Below are 20701 nucleotides of genomic sequence, written 5' to 3'. Positions count from 1 at the left end.
AATTTTGTTAATGTATTCGACTAATGGAGGTAGGGCGCCGCGAAGCGCGCCTCCTTTTTCTAGTTGGATAAAAAAGGCAAGATTTTGAGCATATTTTGGTCACATGCAAGCCAGCAAGGGGATTACATGGATTTTGGTGACGCAGTTACATTTGACACAACACATAAGACTAATCTGTATGAAAAACCACTAGGTATGTTTGTTGGTTCAAATCACCACCTCCATTGCACTATATTTGCTTTCGCATTGTTGGGGGATGAAACTGTTGATACATTTGAATGGGTATTCAACGCCTTCAAAACATGCATGGGAACCGAAGGGCCACGAGTGATGCTGACAGGTACGACTGATAATAATGAATTAAATGTATATACATCAAATATGGCTTAAATTTGATGTTATTTTCTTTATATAACATGGAATAAGATTCGTACAATTTTGTCATATATGTTTGCAGATCAAGATCCTGCAATGCCAGTAGCCCTCGAGAGGGTTTTCCCACACACAATACATCGTTTATGTCTATGGCATGTGTAAAATAGGTATATGCCTTTTCTAAACGAGTTGTATGCAAGATTTGAGGAAATGGACTTTAAGACACGGTTTCAATCTATAATACATCATCCTTTGACTGAGTTGGAGTTTAAGACTGCATGGTCAATGCTACTTGAAGATTTTGATCTGCACGATAACATTACTCTCGATAAGCTGTATGGAATACGTAAGGATTGGGTGCCTGCTTTTTTCAAAAATCATTATTGTGGTCTAATGTTGTCTACACAGCGTAGCGAAAGCATGAACAGGCTTGTCAAAAGTGCACATGTCGATGCAAATACTCCGCTTCATCAATTCGCCAAGCAAATGATGAAACTTCTACACAGTAGAAAGATGAAAGAGTCAAAAGAAGCAGTGGGAAGCATGGCGAGGATAAAATTGTTATGTCGTATATTGATACCTTAATATAAGTGTAAACTAATTTGCATTATATATGCCACAGGGTCAAAAGGAAACGAACACGCTATACATGTTTGAGATAAGGGTTGCAAGAGCATACACAAGGGCTGTGATGAATAAATTCCAGGAATCTTTGAAATATGCAACCGCATTCAAGATAATGCACGACGAAGAAGGGGGTGCAAATGATTGGGTAGTGCAACATACAACTAGATCGAATAAAATTGTGTGGGGACAGCACCAATTCAAAGTCACAGCTGATGAAGATGCAGGAAAGTATACTTGTGAATGCAAACATTGGGAACATACAGGTATGGAGTACTAAATAGTAAATATATACATTGAAAACATATGTACAAAATCTTATGATCGTTATTGTTTTATAGGGCTATTCTGTGTACATGTACTACGCGCGTTTATGCATCTTCAGATTGACCGGATACCGAAGAAATATATTTTACAAAGATACACCTACTCTGCAAGGCAAGATGTTCCGTTTTCAAGAGATGATAGGAATTTGAAGGGGAAGGATGGAGAAACAAAGTCATATAGACAGAAGATGTTGCTAAAAAAGGCAATGAAAGTAGTGCATCATGCTAGTTTATCCAAAGCAGGAAATGATAGAGCCCTAACAGTAATGGATGAGCTTCTCGAAGTACTTTCACGTTTGGAGACAGATATAGACGTTGAGGAAACTTGTGGAACTAGTGGAGGAGATGGTATACAGGTATGTAATGTTTTAATATGTATGTTGTAACATATTATTAATCATATTATATTGATGAGGTGTGAAACAATAAAATCTCAGGACGATGATGAAGACAATAGAGACAACGAAAAGGATGGTGAATTTGATGAAAGGAATAACAAGGTTTTGATCATACTGTTGTGAATGTTTATTTGTAAATGATGTATATTGAGCTTTCATCCAAATTTTCAGGAAATTCAAGACGTATCTAATATACTTGAACAAGGTGTGGCCAATGATCAAATACATATACCAATACGTCCATTAGAAGAGGTAATATCTTTAACAACTATACTGATTTGCAGTTATACATATACATGATTTATAAGTTTGAGTTATTGGGTTATGATTGAGCTTAACAAAATGTGTTGTCAATTACAGGTTAATTTGCATGATCACGCAATTATGAATGTTAGTGGTGTCAGTGAACAAAATGATCATGCCAGAAAGGTAATAATGGTATAATACTGTATGTTGGACTACATAATATTATATGCTGAGAAGTATTTACTTTTGAATTGCAGAAACTAGATTTTGCAGTCGATGGGATAAGCTTGGCAAGACCAAATAACTCAAAACCCAAAGGAAGAACAATAAAGGGGAGTGAAGAAAGGGTTATTAAATTGGGAGCAAAAGGTACAAAGAAAATGACCAGGAAATGTCAGAAGTGTGGAATTGCTGATGGTCACAACAGTAGGACATGTTTGTCAATGGAGGAAAATAGACAAAGGTTGGCAAGCCTTGCTGGACGTAAGAGAGGACGACCTCTAGGATCTAGGAACAAGGGTGGCAGTAAAGCTCCTGATTGGAATGAGACAACATCAAAAAAACACGCAAATGATTTCGATAGTAGTGAGTCAGACAGTGATTAGACTGTTGTATGAGATACGATTAATTTGTTTTTTACATTAAACCTTGTATGTTTGGCAACTGATTTATATAGAGGTGGATATTGAAATCTAATAAATGGTGCGCATATTGCTTGTGGGATGATCGTATAATTTGTAAACTATATGACCAGTAATTAGTCTGTTGATAACGACAGCAGTGAGTCAGGCAGCGAGTAGTCTGTTGTATCTGATACGAATAATCTAAGATATAAGGTTGTTGAAATCTGATAAATAGAGCGTATATTGCTTACTAATGTTGCATAATTTGAAGTAGGAAACATCGTATAGAACCTGGATGATACTCGCATATGAACTGATGGTAATATTAAGGAATGAGGTATTCATATAACATCTTCATAACATATAAACAGATCATATTTAAAGCCCACAGAAGTGAAAACATCTGATGTTCACATATTCGCAGCATAACCATAAGTATCCAGCCAACTAAAGTTCACAGAAAGAACCTGGGTAACACCCCTAAGACAAAGTAGCATGACAATTGTTCTAAAACAGCACATATAAGGAAGCTTCCTAAAATTGTTAACTGACAATAATGGCCAAAATACCACAGTACGGTACATTGCCCACACCATTGCTTAGTTCTGACATAGTTCACTAATTGCGCGCAAACATAAATCTCTGGATATCTAATGGAAGTGGCAACGCCTTGTTGATGCGATGGAATGTGAGTTGATGAAGGGCATGAGCACGTAGGTCTCGGGAATTGTTCTGCAATAAAAGCATAGCGTGCATTAGACACGTCTATAGCTAACATGTACAAATGATGGCAACCGGATTATAGAAACAGTTAGCACAGTCACTTACTGGTTGATTGAAAGAAGATATGACACCTGCATTGTGATCATAAAACTTCATGTAACTCATTACAAAAAATCCACAGTCATTTGACCCTGTCCTCATTGTTGGGCAATTAGATGGCATATCCATTGGAAAATTACCAAACTTAGGAAAGTCTGCATTGGGGCAAACGTGTTGTAACGCTTTGCTCAGCCTACTCATTATAACCCTAGCCCATGGGAATTTCCTGCCACCTAAATAAATTGGATCATAATGGTAGTCCTTCCATTCGGTGCCACCAAGTTGTATACCATACGGATTCGAATCTAAAATGTGTATAACCCGATGGTGTAGATTGATCACATACAATGTCCAATGTCCCCTGCTAAGCATAGGTACCAATATCTGTTGATGAGAAAAGTAAATATAGGTTACATGTTGCTGTTACAATGTCATGATAATTAAAATGTACAGTTAATGAGCTGATGAAACTAGGAACAAAATGTTAATGGGACTTACCGACTTGCATTTATCCAGATTTACCAAAGCAGGCAATGTGTTGTGCAAGCAATTCTGTAACACATTTTGATCAAACGGCTGAGGATTCTTGCTGTGACGTTTCTGTTCTTCAAAATTTAACAGAGCCTATAAAAAAATAGAGTGTGTAAGTATATTATGTGTATAGTTACAATAACTGTGAAGAAGAACCTACCCCAACGTTGACATCAAGTATTAATCTGTTAGATGTCAGAGTTCGACGATGATTTTTAGAATCATCACGAACACACTCAATGAAACACTGCATGAAGACATTCTCAAGACATTTGCCCTCCGCGAAAGATTCATAAATATCCATATAGTTTGCACTGTATTCACCGTAATCTATAACAACCCTATATGATGAACAAAGTTATAGATTCATATTTCATAAATGAACCAAACTTATAAATACGTTATTCGTAATTTGGGTAACATGTACCTGCTTTGGTCAATGTCCTTGGAACAAATTAAATCCCACAGAGAACGAACACACTCTTGCTCTGTAAGGGGTGGATCAGATCCAGAGTTTGTTGTCCCTTTCAGTGTATCATCCTGAAATGCAACATGGTTGTAAGTGGTTGAACATTAAAAAAATCAGTTTAATATCATAAAATGCATTATGTAATATGTATGTTATCATACTGACATGAGGAGTTGGGGTCTGGTCAAAAACTGGCCCACTGTCATTGTGTTCCATTTCCTCTGTTGCCATTTCACCTCTCTACACAAAGGTATATAATTAGTATAACTGTGTAGTATGTATAGTAAAATGGAATTATAACATGAGACATGGACTGCTAACAAACATTTTTTTCGGTGTCACGTCAAATTTCGGCAAGCAGGTGCAAGCTGATGTGGTTTGAGGTGTGATATTTGTGTTCCTCAAACTTATGTTTCGAACATCAAAATAGAAATCCTGTTGACAAAAAAGTGTGGTTCGTATACTGCTAAAAAGAAGTATGCATACATGTACGTATGATGAGTAAAAATAGTATTGGAGTTGGACAAATTACCTGTTGATCTGAAACCACATCCGATTCGTCGGGACACGTCTCAAGCACTCTACAGATATGCTGTTGTCTTTCGTGAATTTCTTCAAACTGAGTACCACCCAGTTGGATCTCGAGCTGCGAAGCTTGGGATGGCATATCGGGTGTGGGCTGGGTGGCATCAACAGTGTGTCCTTGTACACAATTATATTGAAAATAATATATGTCAAAACTTGCATTATAAATCAAATGTTGCTGTGTATACTTGACAAAAACATAAGCTGTTAACTGTACTTATAACAAAAACCGTATGCACATGTCGAAAGATAAAATGTTCTGAATAAGGAATACCTGCTGAATCAGCCGAATTCCCCGGTTGTTGTGGCTCATCAGTCTCGTTTTCCAAATTTTCAGACTCGGCACGTAGTACCTCGTCTATCAATTCTATAAACTTGTCTGCTATGTCATATTGCTTCTCAATAATTTTGTCAATGCTGTCTTTTATGGCTACACATGACTTGTCAACCTCCAAGTCATATGCAGCAAGAATATCTGTGAATTTAGATCGATGACGATGTGGGAGATCGTTGATCTTACTTGACATCATCTCTTTGATAGATGGAAGTTTGATGTTAAAAGTTGGCCGAGGCATGGGGGCAGGGCGCGGTGCATCAAAAATATTGGTCCTGCACTCTGGCTGGTTGTTCAGCAAAAATTAATAAGAATCCATGTCCACCTTCCTATTCTATTTGTTCCATAAATAATCATAAACAATGTATATAATACATCATGAACTTGCCTCAGATTGGCGATTGATCTTAGGTCCAACTGCATAGCATGTCTCCGTCGAGCTTCGGAACTAGAAATAAAATTGTAGTGACTGTGAGTAACCAACTGTGTAAGTGTGCATAACCAACTGTGAAAATATGAATAACTTATTTCACAATGTCCGAAAGGTTCAGCCTCATGGCGTACCTTCCTCTTGTCAGCTTTGGTCAAAGCTTTTATGCTATTCTTATGAAAAAATTTAATGCGAGGTGTGCCAGTCTTATTTTGGGGGGCAGCGGCTGTATGCAGGTGATCCAAGTAATACAACTACATAAAAAGAATTACAATGTTCAATAGCTATGTAAGTAGACATAACCAATATCGTAAAACATGTTACATAACTACCAACAGTTAGCAACCAAAAATGAAATAAATGTCAATACGGAAAAACACTATACTTACAAGGACAACAATGGAGCATCCATATATAGTCGTGGAGACATTTGTGGTGATTCGGTTGTGCCACTTCTTGGCAGCTTCACATAGATCATTAAAAATCAACTGGCACCAGTCGATCTCATGGAAACGGTGCATTTCTTCTGTGAGAAGCACCTCATGATATGTGATGCCCCAGCTAGCAGTTGGAAACAGCAGACAGTTGAATAGAATGAGGAAGAAACATCTGATTGAAAGGTCATCATCCTCGCCTTTCCTTAAACGATCCTGTAGAAATGTCACATTGAACTCATCTTTGGCCACACCAAGCTCTGCCCTCAAGTTGCTTGCTGCAACTGCTTCGTCAATACCCAAAGGTTTACCACCGCCATGATTTGGCACGCCTGAAAGGGAATTAGGCTTACACCTAGTCCCTAATTAATTTTGGTGGTTGAATTGCCCAACACAAACAAATGGACTAACTAGTTTGCTCTAGTGTATAAGTTATACAGGTGTAAAAGGTTCACACTCAGCCAATAAAAAGACCAAATGTTGGGTTCAACAAAAGAGCAAAGGAGCAACTGAAGGCTCCTCTGGTCTGGCACACCGGACTGTCCGGTGCACCAGAGGAATCCAACTCCAACTCGTCACCTTCGGGAAAATCCAGAGCCAGCGCGCTATAATTCACCAGACTGTCCGGTGTACACCGGACAGTGTCCGGTGCTCCAACGGGACGCGGCTCAGAAACTCGCCAGCCTCGGGATTTCATGAAGGCTGCTCCGCTATAATTCACTGGACATGTCCGGTGTGCACCGGACTGTCCGGTGCATCCTCGGAGCAACGGCTACTTCGCGCCAACGGCTACCTGCAACGCATTAAATGTGCGCGCAGCGCGCGCAGAAGGCAGGCGAGCCCATACCGGCGCACCGGACACTGAACAGTTCATGTCCGGTGCGCCACCGGACATCGAGGCGGGCCCAGAAGTCAGAACTCCAACGGTCAGATTCCAACGACACTGGTGACGTGGCTGGGGCACCAGACATGTCCGGTGTGCACCGCACTGTCCGGTGCGCCATCGAACAGACAGCCTCCACCAACGGTTAAGTTTGGTGGTTGGGGCTATAAATACCCCAACCACCCCCACATTCATTGCATCCAAGTTTTCCACTTCTCAACCACTTACAAGAGCTAGGCATTCAATTCTAGACACACCAAAGAGATCAAATCCTCTCCAATTCCACATAAGGCTTTAGTGATTAGCGAGAGAGATTTGCCGTGTTCTTTTGAGCTCTTGCGCTTGGATTGCTTCTTTTCTTTCTCACTTGTTCTTGTGATCAAAACTCCACTGTAATCAAGGCAAGGGGCACCAATTGTGTGGTGGCCCTTGCGGGGAAGTTTTGTTCCCGGCTTTGATTTGAGAAGAGAAGCTCACTCGGTCGGAAGGACCGTTTGAGAGAGGGAAGGGTTGAAAGAGACCCGGCCTTTGTGGGCTCCTCAACGGGGAGTAGGTTTGCGAGAACCGAACCTCGGTAAAACAAATCCGCGTGTCACACTCTTTATTTGCTTGCGATTTGTTTTGCACCCTCTCTCGCGGACTCGTTTATATTTCTAACGCTAACCCGGCTTGTAGTTGTGTTTATTTTTGTAAATTTCAGTTTCGCCCTATTCACCCCCCCTCTAGGTGACTATCAATTGGTATCAGAGCCCGGTGCTTCATTAGAGCCTAACCGCTCGAAGTGATGTCGGGAGATCACGCCAGGAAGGAGAAGAAGAACTCCTCCAAAGGGAAGGAGAAGAAGTCTTCTTCACACCACAAGGAGAAGAAGGAGAAATCTTCTTCTCACAAGACACGTCGGAGTGGGGACGAGAAAAAGAGGATGAGGAAAGTGGTCTACTACGAGACCGATTCTTCATCGCCATCCACCTCCGGCTCCGACGCGGCTTCCGTCACTTCTAAGCGCCAAGAGCGAAAGAAGTATAGTAAGATCCCCCTACGCTACCCTCGCATTTCCAAACATACACCTTTACTTTCCATCCCATTAGGCAAACCACCAACTTTTGATGGTGAAGATTATGCTAGGTGGAGTGATTTAATGCGATTTCATCTAACCTCACTCCACAAAAGTATATGGGATGTTGTTGAGTTTGGTGCACAGGTACCATTCGTAGGGGATGAAGACTATGATGAGGATGAGGTGGCCCAAATCGAGCACTTCAACTCTCAAGCAACAACAATACTCCTCGCCTCCTTAAGTAGAGAGGAGTATAACAAAGTTCAAGGGTTGAAGAGCGCCAAGGAGGTTTGGGATGTGCTCAAAACCGCGCACGAGGGAGATGAGCTCACAAAGATCACCAAGCGGGAAACGATCGAGGGGGAGCTCGGTCGGTTCCGGCTTCGCAAAGGGGAGGAGCCACAAAACATGTACAACCGGCTCAAGACCTTGGTGAATCAAGTGCGCAACCTCGGGAGCAAAAAGTGGGATGACCACGAGGTGGTTAAGGTTATTCTAAGATCTCTTATTTTCCTTAACCCTACTCAAGTTCAATTAATCCGTGGCAACCCAAGGTATACACTAATGACCCCCGAGGAAGTAATCGGGAATTTTGTAAGTTTTGAGTGCATGATCGAAGGCTCAAGGAAGATCAACGAGCTTGATGATCCCTCCACATCCGAAGCTCAACCCGTCGCATTCAAGGCGACGGAGGAAAAGAAGGAGGAGTCTACACCAAGTAGACAACCAATCGACGCCTCCAAGCTCGACAATGAGGAAATGACGCTTGTCATCAAGAGCTTTCGCCAAATCCTCAAACAAAGAAGAGGGAAAGACTACAAGTCCCGCTCCAAGAAGGTTTGCTACAAGTGTGGTAAGCCCGGTCACTTTATAGCTAAATGTCCATTATCAAGTGATAGTGACAGGAGCAACGACAAGAAGGGGAGAAGAAAGGAGAAGAAGAGGTACTACAAAAAGAAGGGCGGCGATGCCCATGTTTGTCGGGAGTGGGACTCCGACGAAAGCTCAAGCGACTCCTCCGACGACGAGGACGCCGCCAACATCGCCGTCACCAAGGGACTCCTCTTCCCCAACGTCGACCACAAGTGCCTCATGGCAAAGGACGGCAAAAAGAAGGTTAAATCTAGATCCTCCACTAAATATGAATCCTCTAGTGATGATAATGCTAGTGATGAGGAAGATAATTTGCGTACTCTTTTTGCCAACCTCAACATGCAACAAAAAGAAAAACTTAATGAATTGATTAGTGCCATCCATGAAAAGGATGATCTCTTGGACACCCAAGAGGACTTCCTTATTAAAGAAAATAAGAAGCATGTTAAGGTTAAAAATGCTTATGCTCTAGAAGTAGAAAAATGTGAAAAATTATCTAGTGAACTAAGCACTTGCCATGAGACTATAGACAACCTTAGAAATGAAAATGCTAATTTGTTAGCTAAGGTTGATTCTATTTCTTGTAATGTTTCAATTCCCAATCTTAGAAATGATAATGATGATCTACTTGCTAAGATTGAAGAATTAAATTTATCTCTTGCTAGCCTTAGGATCGAAAATGAAACATTGCTTGCTAAGGTTAAAGATCTTGATGTTTGCAATGTTACTATTTCCGACCTTAGAACTAAGAATGACATGTTACAAGCTAAGGTTGTAGAATTAAAAACTTGCAAACCCTCTACATCTACCGTTGAGCACACTTCTATTTGTACTAGATGTAGAGATGTTAACATTGATGCTATACATGATCACATGGCTTTAATTAAACAACAAAATGATCATATAACTAAATTAGATGCTAAGATAGCCGAGCATAACTTAGAAAATGAAAAATTTAAATTTGCTAAAAGTATGCTCTATAGTGGGAGACACCCTGGCATCAAGGATGGCATTGGCTTCCAAAGGGGAGACAATGTTAAACTCAATGCCCCTCCTAAAAGATTGTCTAACTTTGTTAAGGGCAAGGCTCCCATGCCTCAGGATAACGAGGGTTACATTTTATACCCTGCCGGTTATCCTGAGGACAAAATAGGAAAATTCATTCTAGGAAGTCTCACTCTGGTTCTAACCATGCTTTTATGTATAAGAGTGAGACATCTAGCTCTAGGCAACCAACCCGTGCTAAGTTGCCTAAGAAGAAAACTCCTAGTGCATCAAATGAGCATGACATTTCATTTAAAACTTTTGATGCATCTTATGTTTTAACTAACAAATCCGGCAAAGTAGTTGCCAAATATGTTGGGGGCAAGCATAAGGAGTCAAAGACTTGTGTTTGGGTACCCAAAGTTCTTGTGTCTAATGCCAAAGGACCCAAAACCATTTGGGTACCTAAAGTCAAGAACTAAACTTGTTTTGTAGGTTTATGCATCCGGGGGCTCAAGTTGGATACTCGACAGCGGGTGCACAAACCACATGACAGGGGAGAAGAAGATGTTCTCCTCCTACGAGAAAAACCAAGATCCCCAACGAGCTATCACATTCGGGGATGGAAATCAAGGTTTGGTCAAAGGTCTTGGTAAAATAGCTATATCTCCTGACCATTCTATTTCCAATGTTTTTCTTGTAGATTCTTTAGATTACAATTTGCTTTCTGTATCTCAATTATGCAAAATGGGCTACAACTGTCTCTTTACTGATGTAGGTGTCACTGTCTTTAGAAGAAGTAATGATTCAATAGCATTTAAGGGTGTGTTAGAGGGTCAGCTATACTTAGTAGATTTTAATAGAGCTGAACTCGACACATGCTTAATTGCTAAGACTAACATGGGCTGGCTCTGGCATCACCGACTAGCACATGTTGGGATGAAGAATCTTCACAAGCTTCTAAAGGGAGAACACATTTTAGGACTAACAAATGTTCATTTTGAGAAAGACAGAGTTTGTAGCGCATGCCAAGCAGGAAAGCAAGTTGGTGCTCATCATCCACACAAGAACATCATGACGACTGACAGGCCGCTTGAGCTACTCCACATGGATCTATTCGGCCCGATTGCTTACATAAGCATCGGCGGGAGTAAGTATTGTCTTGTAATAGTGGATGATTATTCTCGCTTCACTTGGGTGTTCTTTTTACAGGAAAAATCTCAAACCCAAGAAACCTTAAAGGGATTCTTGAGACGGGCTCAAAACGAGTTCGGCTTAAGGATCAAGAAAATTAGAAGCGACAACGGGACGAAGTGCAAGAACTCTCAAATCAAAGGCTTTCTTGAGGAGGAGGGCATCAAGCATGAGTTCTCTTCTCCCTACACGCCACAACAAAATGGTGTAGTGGAGAGGAAGAATCGAACTCTATTGGACATGGCAAGGACCATGCTTGATGAGTACAAGACTTCGGATCGGTTTTGGGCCGAGGCGGTCAACACCGCCTGCTATGCCATCAACCGGTTATATCTTCACCGAATCCTCAAGAAGACATCGTATGAACTCCTAACCGGTAAAAAGCCCAACATTTCATATTTTAGAGTCTTTGGTAGCAAATGCTTTATTCTTGTTAAAAGAGGTAGAAAATCTAAATTTGTTCCTAAGACTGTAGAAGGCTTTTTACTAGGATATGACTCAAACACAAGGGCATATAGAGTCTTTAACAAGTCATCCGGACAAGTTGAAGTTTCTTGTGACGTTGTGTTTGATGAGACTAACGGCTCTCAAGTAGAGCAAGTTGATCTTGATGAGATAGGTATTGAAGAGGCCCCAGGTGTCGCGCTAAGGAACATGTCCATTGGGGATGTGTGTCCTAAGGAATCCAAAGAGCCTCCAAATGCACAAGATCAACCATCCTCCTCCATGCAAGCATCTCCACCGACTCAAAATGAGGATGAAGCTCAAGTTGATGAAATAGAAGATCAAGCAAATGAGCCACCTCAAGATGACGACAATGATCAAGGGGGAGATGCAAATGATCATGACAAGGAGGATGAAGAACCAAGACCGCCACACCCAAGAGTCCACCAAGCAATCCAACGAGATCACCCCGTCGACACCATCCTCGGCGACATTCATAAGGGGGTAACTACTAGATCTCGTGTTGCACATTTTTGTGAACATTACTCTTTTGTTTCCTCTATTGAGCCACACAGGGTAGAGGAAGCACTCCAAGATTCGGATTGGGTGGTGGCAATGCAAGAGGAGCTCAACAACTTCACTAGGAATGAGGTATGGCATTTAGTTCCACGTCCTAATCAAAATGTTGTAGGAACCAAATGGGTCTTCCGCAACAAGCAAGATGAGCATGGTGTGGTGACAAGGAACAAAGCTCGACTTGTGGCCAAGGGATATTCCCAAGTCGAAGGTTTGGATTTCGGTGAAACCTATGCACCCGTAGCTAGGCTTGAGTCAATTCACATATTATTGGCCTATGCTACTTACCATGGCTTTAAGCTTTATCAAATGGACGTGAAAAGTGCCTTCCTCAATGGACCAATCAAGGAAGAGGTCTATGTTGAGCAACCTCCCGGCTTTGAAGATAGTGAGTACCCTAACTATGTCTATAAACTCTCTAAGGCGCTTTATGGGCTCAAGCAAGCCCCAAGAGCATGGTATGAATGCCTTAGAGATTTCCTTATTACTAATGGCTTCAAAGTCGGAAAGGCCGATCCTACTCTATTCACTAAAACTCTTGACAATGATTTGTTTGTATGCCAAAGTTATGTTGATGATATTATATTTGGGTCTACTAACGAATCTACATGTAAAGAATTTAGTAGGATCATGACACAAAAATTCGAGATGTCTATGATGGGGGAGTTGAAGTATTTCTTAGGATTTCAAGTGAAGCAACTCCAAGAAGGCACCTTCCTAAGCCAAACGAAGTACACTCAAGATATTCTAAGCAAGTTTGGAATGAATGATGCCAAACCCATCAAGACACCCATGGGAACTAATGGGCATCTCGACCTCGACACAGGAGGTAAGTCCATAGATCAAAAGGTATACCGGTCGATGATAGTGAAAGGGAAATGTGCCCTTGGGCCATTTCTAAGTATTTTGGTGATTGAGTGCCAACACAAGTGCTTAAATGTGAATCTATGCCCATGGATGAACAAAGTGCAAATCAAGAGTAAAGGTATGTTTCTAAGTCTTAGTACATTGGTTTTGTGTACTAATATACTTGTCTAAGTATCAGAAACAGAAAGAAGAAGAAAAGAGAAGAGTTGGCTGTGTACAACCAAGAGGCTGTTTCGGTCTGGGGCACCGGACTGTCCGGTGGTGCACCGGACAGTGTCTGGTGCGCCAGGCTGGCTCGAGCGAACTGGCCGCTCTTGGGAATTCGCCGACGACGTACGGCTAAAATTCACCGGACTGTCCGGTGTGCACCGGACTGTCCGGTGAGTCAACGGTCGGTCGGGCCAACGGTCGGCCGCGGAATCTGTGCGCGACACGTGGCCGGGCCAACGGTCGGAAGGGGGCACCGGACTGTCCGGTGTGCACCGGACATGTCCGGTGCGCCAACGGCTCCCAGATCTGCAACGGTCGGCTGCGCCATTTTAGGAAGGAGATCGGGCACCGGACAGTGTCCGGTGTGCACCGGACTGTCCGGTGCGCCCGATGACAGAAGGCAAGATTAGCCTTCCAGAATTGCTCTCAACGGCTCCTAGCTGCCTTGGGGCTATAAAAGGGACCCCTAGGCGCATGGAGGAGCACACCAAGCAACCTTAGAGCATTCTTGATCATCCACACTCAGTCTTTGCGCATTCGTTTGTCATTCTCAGTGATTCGAGCTCCGTTCTAGTGAGAACTTTGAGATAGTCTTTTGAGCTCGATTCTTGGCCGTGTGTGTGCGCATTTTGCTGTGGATTTGTGTGTGTTGCTTCCCTTCCTTACTCCGTGATTCTTTGTGAACATCAAAAGTGTAAGGGCGAGAGGCTCCAAGTTGTGGAGATTCCTCGCGAACGGGATAAGAAAAGAAAAGCATAACACTGTGGTATTCAAGTTGATCATTGGATCACTTGAGAGGAGTTGAGTGCAACTCTCGTCCGTTGGGACGCCACAACGTGGAGTAGGCAAGTTTTGTACTTGGCCGAACCACGGGATAAATCACTGTGTCTTCTCTGTGTTGAATTCTTTGTGATTATCGTATTGTGCAAGACCTTCTCTCTAGCCACTTGGTGATTATTGCGCTAACACTTAACAAGTTTTTGTGGCTATAAGTTTAAGTTTCACAGGATCACCTATTCACCCCCCCTCTAGGTGCTCTCAATTGGTATCAGAGCCGTTCTCTTCACAAAGGGACTAACCGCCCGAAGAGATGGATCCTAAAGGGAAGGGAATCGTGATCAACGACAAGGAGAAGGAGTCCTTCGTCAACGAGCCAAGGGATGACAAGTCCAACGACTCGGGCTCGGGCCACAGACGCAAAGATGGGAAGAAGAAGAAGACAAGACGCATCAAGGAGATCGTCTACTACGACAGCGATGAGTCTACTTCCTCCCAAAAGGACGACGACCACAACGAATACGAGAGAAAGAAACCGGTCAATTCGAACTTTTCTTTTGATTACTCTCGTATTCCTCAAAGTACTAATGCTCATTTATTATCTATTCCACTTGGTAAACCTCCTCATTTTGATGGAGAGGACTACGGATTTTGGAGTCACAAAATGCGTAGTCACTTGTTCTCTCTCCATCCTAGCATATGGGAGATTGTAGAAAGTGGAATGCACTTTGATAGTACGGATAGTCCCATGTTTATTAATGAACAGATTCATAAAAATGCACAAGCTACTACTGTGTTGCTAGCCTCTTTGTGCAGGGACGAGTACCATAAGGTGAGCGGCTTGGACAATGCCAAGCAGATCTGGGACACCCTCAAGATCTCTCATGAGGGGAACGATGTCACCTTACTCACCAAGATGGAGTTGGTGGAGGGCGAGCTTGGACGGTTCGCAATGATAAGGGGCGAGGAGCCAACTCAAACATACAACCGGCTCAAGACCCTTATCAACAAAATAAGGAGCTACGGAAGCACGCGATGGATGGATCACGACGTCGTCCACCTAATGCTAAGGTCCTTTACCGTTCTTGATCCTCATTTGGTGAACAATATTCGTGAAAATCCTAGGTACACCAAGATGTCGCCCGAAGAAGTACTTGGGAAATTCGTTAGCGGGCGAATGATGATCAAGGAGGCAAGATACGTGGACGACGCCTTGAATGGTCCGATCAACGAGCCACAACCCCTTGCTCTCAAGGCAACGAGGAGCAAGGAGGCGCTACCGAGCAAGGTGGCGCAAGTTGAGGCGGCCGGGCTAAATAATGAGGAGATGGCCCTCATCATTAAGCGCTTCAAGACGGCGCTTAAAGGTCGCAAGGGACAGCCAAGCAAGACCAAAGCCAAGGGGAAGCGCTCGTGCTTCAAATGCGGTAAGATTGGTCATTTTATTGCTAACTGTCCTGACAATGATAGTGACCAGGAACACGGGAGCAAGAGGGAAAGGAAGAAGCATTACAAGAAGGCCAAGGGAGAGGCACATATCGGAAAGGAGTGGGATTCGGATTGCTCCTCCTCCGACTCCGACAATGAAGGACTCGCCGCCACTGCCTTCAACAAGTCATCCCTCTTCCCCAACGAGCGTCACACATGCCTTATGGCAAGGGAGAAGAAGGTTTATGCATCCGGGGGTTCAAGCTGGATTATCGACAGCGGATGCACAAACCATATGACGGGGGAGAAGAAGATGTTCACCTCCTATGTCAAGAATAAGGATTCCCAAGATTCAATAATATTCGGTGATGGGAATCAAGGCAAAGTAAAAGGGTTAGGTAAAATTGCAATCTCAAATGAGCACTCTATCTCTAATGTGTTTTTAGTAGAGTCTCTTGGATATAATTTGCTATCTGTTAGTCAATTATGCAATATGGGATATAACTGTTTGTTTACAAATATAGATGTGTCTGTCTTTAGAAGATGTGATGGTTCACTAGCTTTTAAGGGTATTCTAGACGACAAGCTTTACTTAGTTGATTTTGCAAAAGAAGAGGCCGGTCTAGATGCATGCTTAATGGCTAAGACTTGCATGGGCTGGCTGTGGCATCGCCGCTTAGCACATGTGGGGATGAAGAACCTCCACAAGCTTCTAAAGGGAGAACACGTGATAGGTCTAACCAATGTTCATTTCGAAAAAGATAGACCTTGTGCAGCTTGTCAAGCAGGGAAACAGGTGGGAAGCTCTCATCACACCAAAAATGAGATGACAACATCAAGACCCCTGGAGCTGCTACATATGGACCTCTTCGGACCCGTCGCCTATCTGAGCATAGGAGGAAGTAAGTATGGTCTAGTTATCGTTGATGACTTTTCCCGCTTCACTTGGGTGTTCTTTTTGCAGGATAAGTCTGAAACCCAAGGGACCCTCAAGCGCTTCCTCAGGAGAGCTCAAAATGAGTTTGAGCTCAAGGTGAAGAAGATTAGGAGCGACAACGGGTCCGAGTTCAAGAACCTTCAAGTGGAGGAGTTCCTTGAGGAGGAAGGGATCAAGCACGAGTTCTCCGCTCCCTACACACCACAGCAAAATGGTGTGGTAGAGAGGAAGAACAGGACGCTAATCGATATGGCGAGGACGATGCTTGGAGAATTCAAGACCCCCGAGTGTTTCTGGTCGGAAGCCGTGAACACGGCTTGCCACGCCATCAACAGGGTCTACCTTCATCGCCTCCTCAAGAAGACTTCGTATGAGCTACTAACCGGTAACAAACCCAATGTATCTTACTTTCGTGTATTTGGGAGCAAGTGCTACATTCTAGTAAAGAAGGGTAGAAATTCTAAGTTTGCTCCCAAAGCTGTAGAAGGGTTTTTGTTAGGTTCTGACTCAAATACAAAGGCGTATAGAGTCTTCAACAAATCATCGGGTTTGGTTGAAGTCTCTAGCGACGTTGTATTTGATGAGACTAATGGCTCTCCAAGAGAGCAAGTTGTTGATTGTGATGATGTAGATGAAGAAGACGTTCCAACGGCCGCTATGCGCACCATGGCGATTGGTGATGTGCGACCACAGGAACAATTGGAGCAAGAACAACCTTCTTCCTCAACAATGGTGCATTCCCCAACTCAAAACGATGAACAGGTTCATCAAGAGGAGTGTGATCAAGGGGGAGCACAAGATGATCATGTGATGGAGGAAGAAGCACAACCGGCACCTCCAACCCAAGTTCGAGCGATGATTCAAAGGGATCATCCCGTCGACCAAATTCTGGGTGATATTAGCAAGGGAGTAACTACTCGATCTCGATTAGTTAATTTTTGTGAGCATTACTCTTTTGTCTCCTCTATTGAGCCTTTCAGGGTAGAAGAGGCCTTGCTAGATCCGGACTGGGTGTTAGCCATGCAGGAGGAACTCAACAACTTCAAGCGCAATGAAGTTTGGACACTGGTGCCTCGTCCCAAGCAAAACGTTGTGGGAACCAAGTGGGTATTCCGCAACAAACAGGACGAGCACGGGGTGGTGACGAGGAACAAGGCTCGACTTGTGACAAAAGGTTATGCCCAAGTCGCAGGTTTGGACTTTGAGGAGACGTTTGCTCCTGTGGCTAGGCTAGAATCAATTCGTATCTTGCTAGCATATGTCGCTCACCATTCTTTCAGGTTGTTCCAAATGGATGTGAAGAGCGCTTTCCTCAACGGGCCAATCAAGGAGGAGGTGTACGTGGAGCAACCCCTTGGCTTCGAGGATGAACGGTACCCCGACCACGTGTGTAAGCTCTCTAAGGCGCTCTATGGACTTAAGCAAGCCCCAAGAGCATGGTATGAATGCCTTAGAGACTTTCTAATTGTTAATGCTTTCAAGTTTGGGAAAGCCGATCCAACTCTTTTTACTAAGACATGTGATGGTGATTTGTTTGTGTGCCAAATTTATGTCGATGACATAATATTTGGTTCTACTAACCAAAAGTCTTGTGAAGAGTTTAGCAGGGTGATGACGCAGAAATTCGAGATGTCGATGATGGGCGAGTTGAACTACTTCCTTGGGTTCCAAGTGAAGCAACTCAAAGATGGCACCTTCATCTCCCAAACGAAGTACACGCAAGATCTGCTAAAGCGGTTTGGGATGAAGGACGCCAAGCCCGCAAAGACTCCGATGGGGACCGACGGACACACCGACCTCAACAAAGGAGGTAAGTCCGTTGATCAAAAAGCATACCGGTCAATGATAGGGTCTTTACTTTATTTATGTGCTAGTAGACCGGATATTATGCTTAGCGTATGCATGTGTGCTAGATTTCAATCCGATCCTAAGGAGTGTCACTTAGTGGCGGTGAAGCGAATTCTTAGATATTTGGTTGCTACGCCTTGCTTTGGGCTCTGGTATCCAAAGGGGTCTACCTTTGACTTGGTTGGATACTCAGATTCCGACTATGCTGGATGTAAGGTCGATAGGAAGAGTACATCAGGGACGTGCCAATTCTTAAGAAGGTCCCTGGTGTCGTGGAACTCTAAGAAACAAACCTCTGTTGCCCTATCCACCGCTGAGGCCGAGTATGTTGCCGCAGGACAGTGTTGCGCGCAACTACTTTGGATGAGGCAAACCCTTCGGGACTTTGGCTACAATCTGAGCAAAGTCCCACTCCTATGTGACAATGAGAGTGCTATCCGCTTGGCGGAAAATCCTGTTGAACACAGCCGCACAAACCACATTGACATCCGGCATCACTTTTTGAGAGACCGCCAGCAAAAGGGGGATATCGAAGTGTTTCATGTTAGCACCGAGAACCAGCTAGCCGATATCTTTACCAAGCCTCTAGATGAGAAGACCTTTTGCAGGCTGCGTAGTGAGCTCAATATCTTAGATTCGCGGAACTTGGATTGAAATGTAGCATCCATGTGTTTATGCTTTTGATCATGTTCCTTCTGCATTGTGTTGCTTATTATGGTGCTCAAGTTGTACAAGCACTCCCCGGACCTCACAAGTCCCTGTGCCAGTACTGCACATATTTAGGGGGAGATGTGTTACAACTTGACCCTTTGAGACTAACCGTTTGCTTGAGTTTGATTGTTTTAGTCTCAAAGAAGGTTTGAAAGGGAAAGGTGGACTTGGACCGTGAAAGACTTCCACTGCACTCCGATGAGGGGGTAACTTATTCCAAGTTCATCTTTAAACTCTTATTGCCTATTTGCTCTTAATTGAAGATTTTGGTGAGGCAATGGGGTTAAAGGGCCAAGATTGATCCCGTTTTGGTGCTTGATGCCAAAGGGGGAGAAAATAAAGGCCAAAGCAATAAATGGATCAGCTACCACTTGAGAAACTTTGAAAACAGTAGGATAGAGCTTTTGGTTTGTCAAAACTCTTGCATTGTCTCTTGTGGGGAGAAGTGTTGATTATGGGAAAAAGGGGGAGTTTTTGGAATCTTGAATCAATTTTCTTTGGAAAACCTCTCTTTATGTCTCTACAAGTGGATTTGACTTAGAGATAGGATTTTGAGTTTGATTTGCAAAAACAAACCAAGTGGTGGCAAAGGATGATCCATATATGCCAAATTGAATCAAAATAAATTTGAGTTTTTATTTGAAGTGATATTGCACTTGTTCTAGTTGCTTTATGATGTGTTGGCATAAATCACCAAAAAGGGGGAGATTGAAAGGGAAATGTGCCCTTGGGCCATTTCTAAGTATTTTGGTGATTGAGTGCCAACACAAGTGCTTAAATGTGAATCTATGCCCATGGATGAACAAAGTGCAAATCAAGAGTAAAGGTATGTTTCTAAGTCTTAGTACATTGGTTTTGTGTACTAATATACTTGTCTAAGTATCAGAAACAGAAAGAAGAAGAAAAGAGAAGAGTTGGCTGTGTACAGCCAAGAGGCTGTTTCGGTCTGGGGCACCGGACTGTCCGGTGGTGCACCGGACAGTGTCCGGTGCGCCAGGCTGGCTCGAGCGAACTGGCCGCTCTCGGGAATTCGCCGACGACGTACGGCTAAAATTCACCGGACTGTCCGGTGTGCACCGGACTGTCCGGTGAGTCAACGGTCGGCCGGGCCAACGGTTGGCCGCGGAATCTGTGCGCGACACGTGGCCGGGCCAACGGTCGGAAGGGGGCACCGGACTGTCCGGTGTGCACCGGACATGTCCGGTGCGCCAACGGCTCCCAGATCTGCAACGGTCGGCTGCGCCATTTTAGGAAGGAGATCGGGCACCGGACAGTGTCCGGTGTGCACCAGACTGTCCGGTGCGCCTGATGACAGAAGGCAAGATCAGCCTTCCAGAATTGCTCTCAACGGCTCCTAGCTGCCTTGGGGCTATAAAAGGGACCCCTAGGCGCATGGAGGAGCACACCAAGCAACCTTAGAGCATTCTTGATCATCCACACTCAGTCTTTGCGCATTCGTTTGTCATTCTCAGTGATTCGAGCTCCGTTCTAGTGAGAACTTTGAGATAGTCTTTTGAGCTCGATTCTTGGCCGTGTGTGTGCGCATTTTGCTGTGGATTTGTGTGTGTTGCTTCCCTTCCTTACTCCGTGATTCTTTGTGAACATCAAAAGTGTAAGGGCGAGAGGCTCCAAGTTGTGGAGATTCCTCGCGAACGGGATAAGAAAAGAAAAGCATAACACTGTGGTATTCAAGTTGATCATTGGATCACTTGAGA

Source organism: Zea mays, chromosome 2 (genome assembly GCF_902167145.1).
Source record: "Zea mays cultivar B73 chromosome 2, Zm-B73-REFERENCE-NAM-5.0, whole genome shotgun sequence".
NCBI lineage: Eukaryota > Viridiplantae > Streptophyta > Magnoliopsida > Poales > Poaceae > Zea > Zea mays.
The sequence above is the reverse complement of the archived record's forward strand: the minus strand, read 5'-3'. Positions refer to the sequence as shown.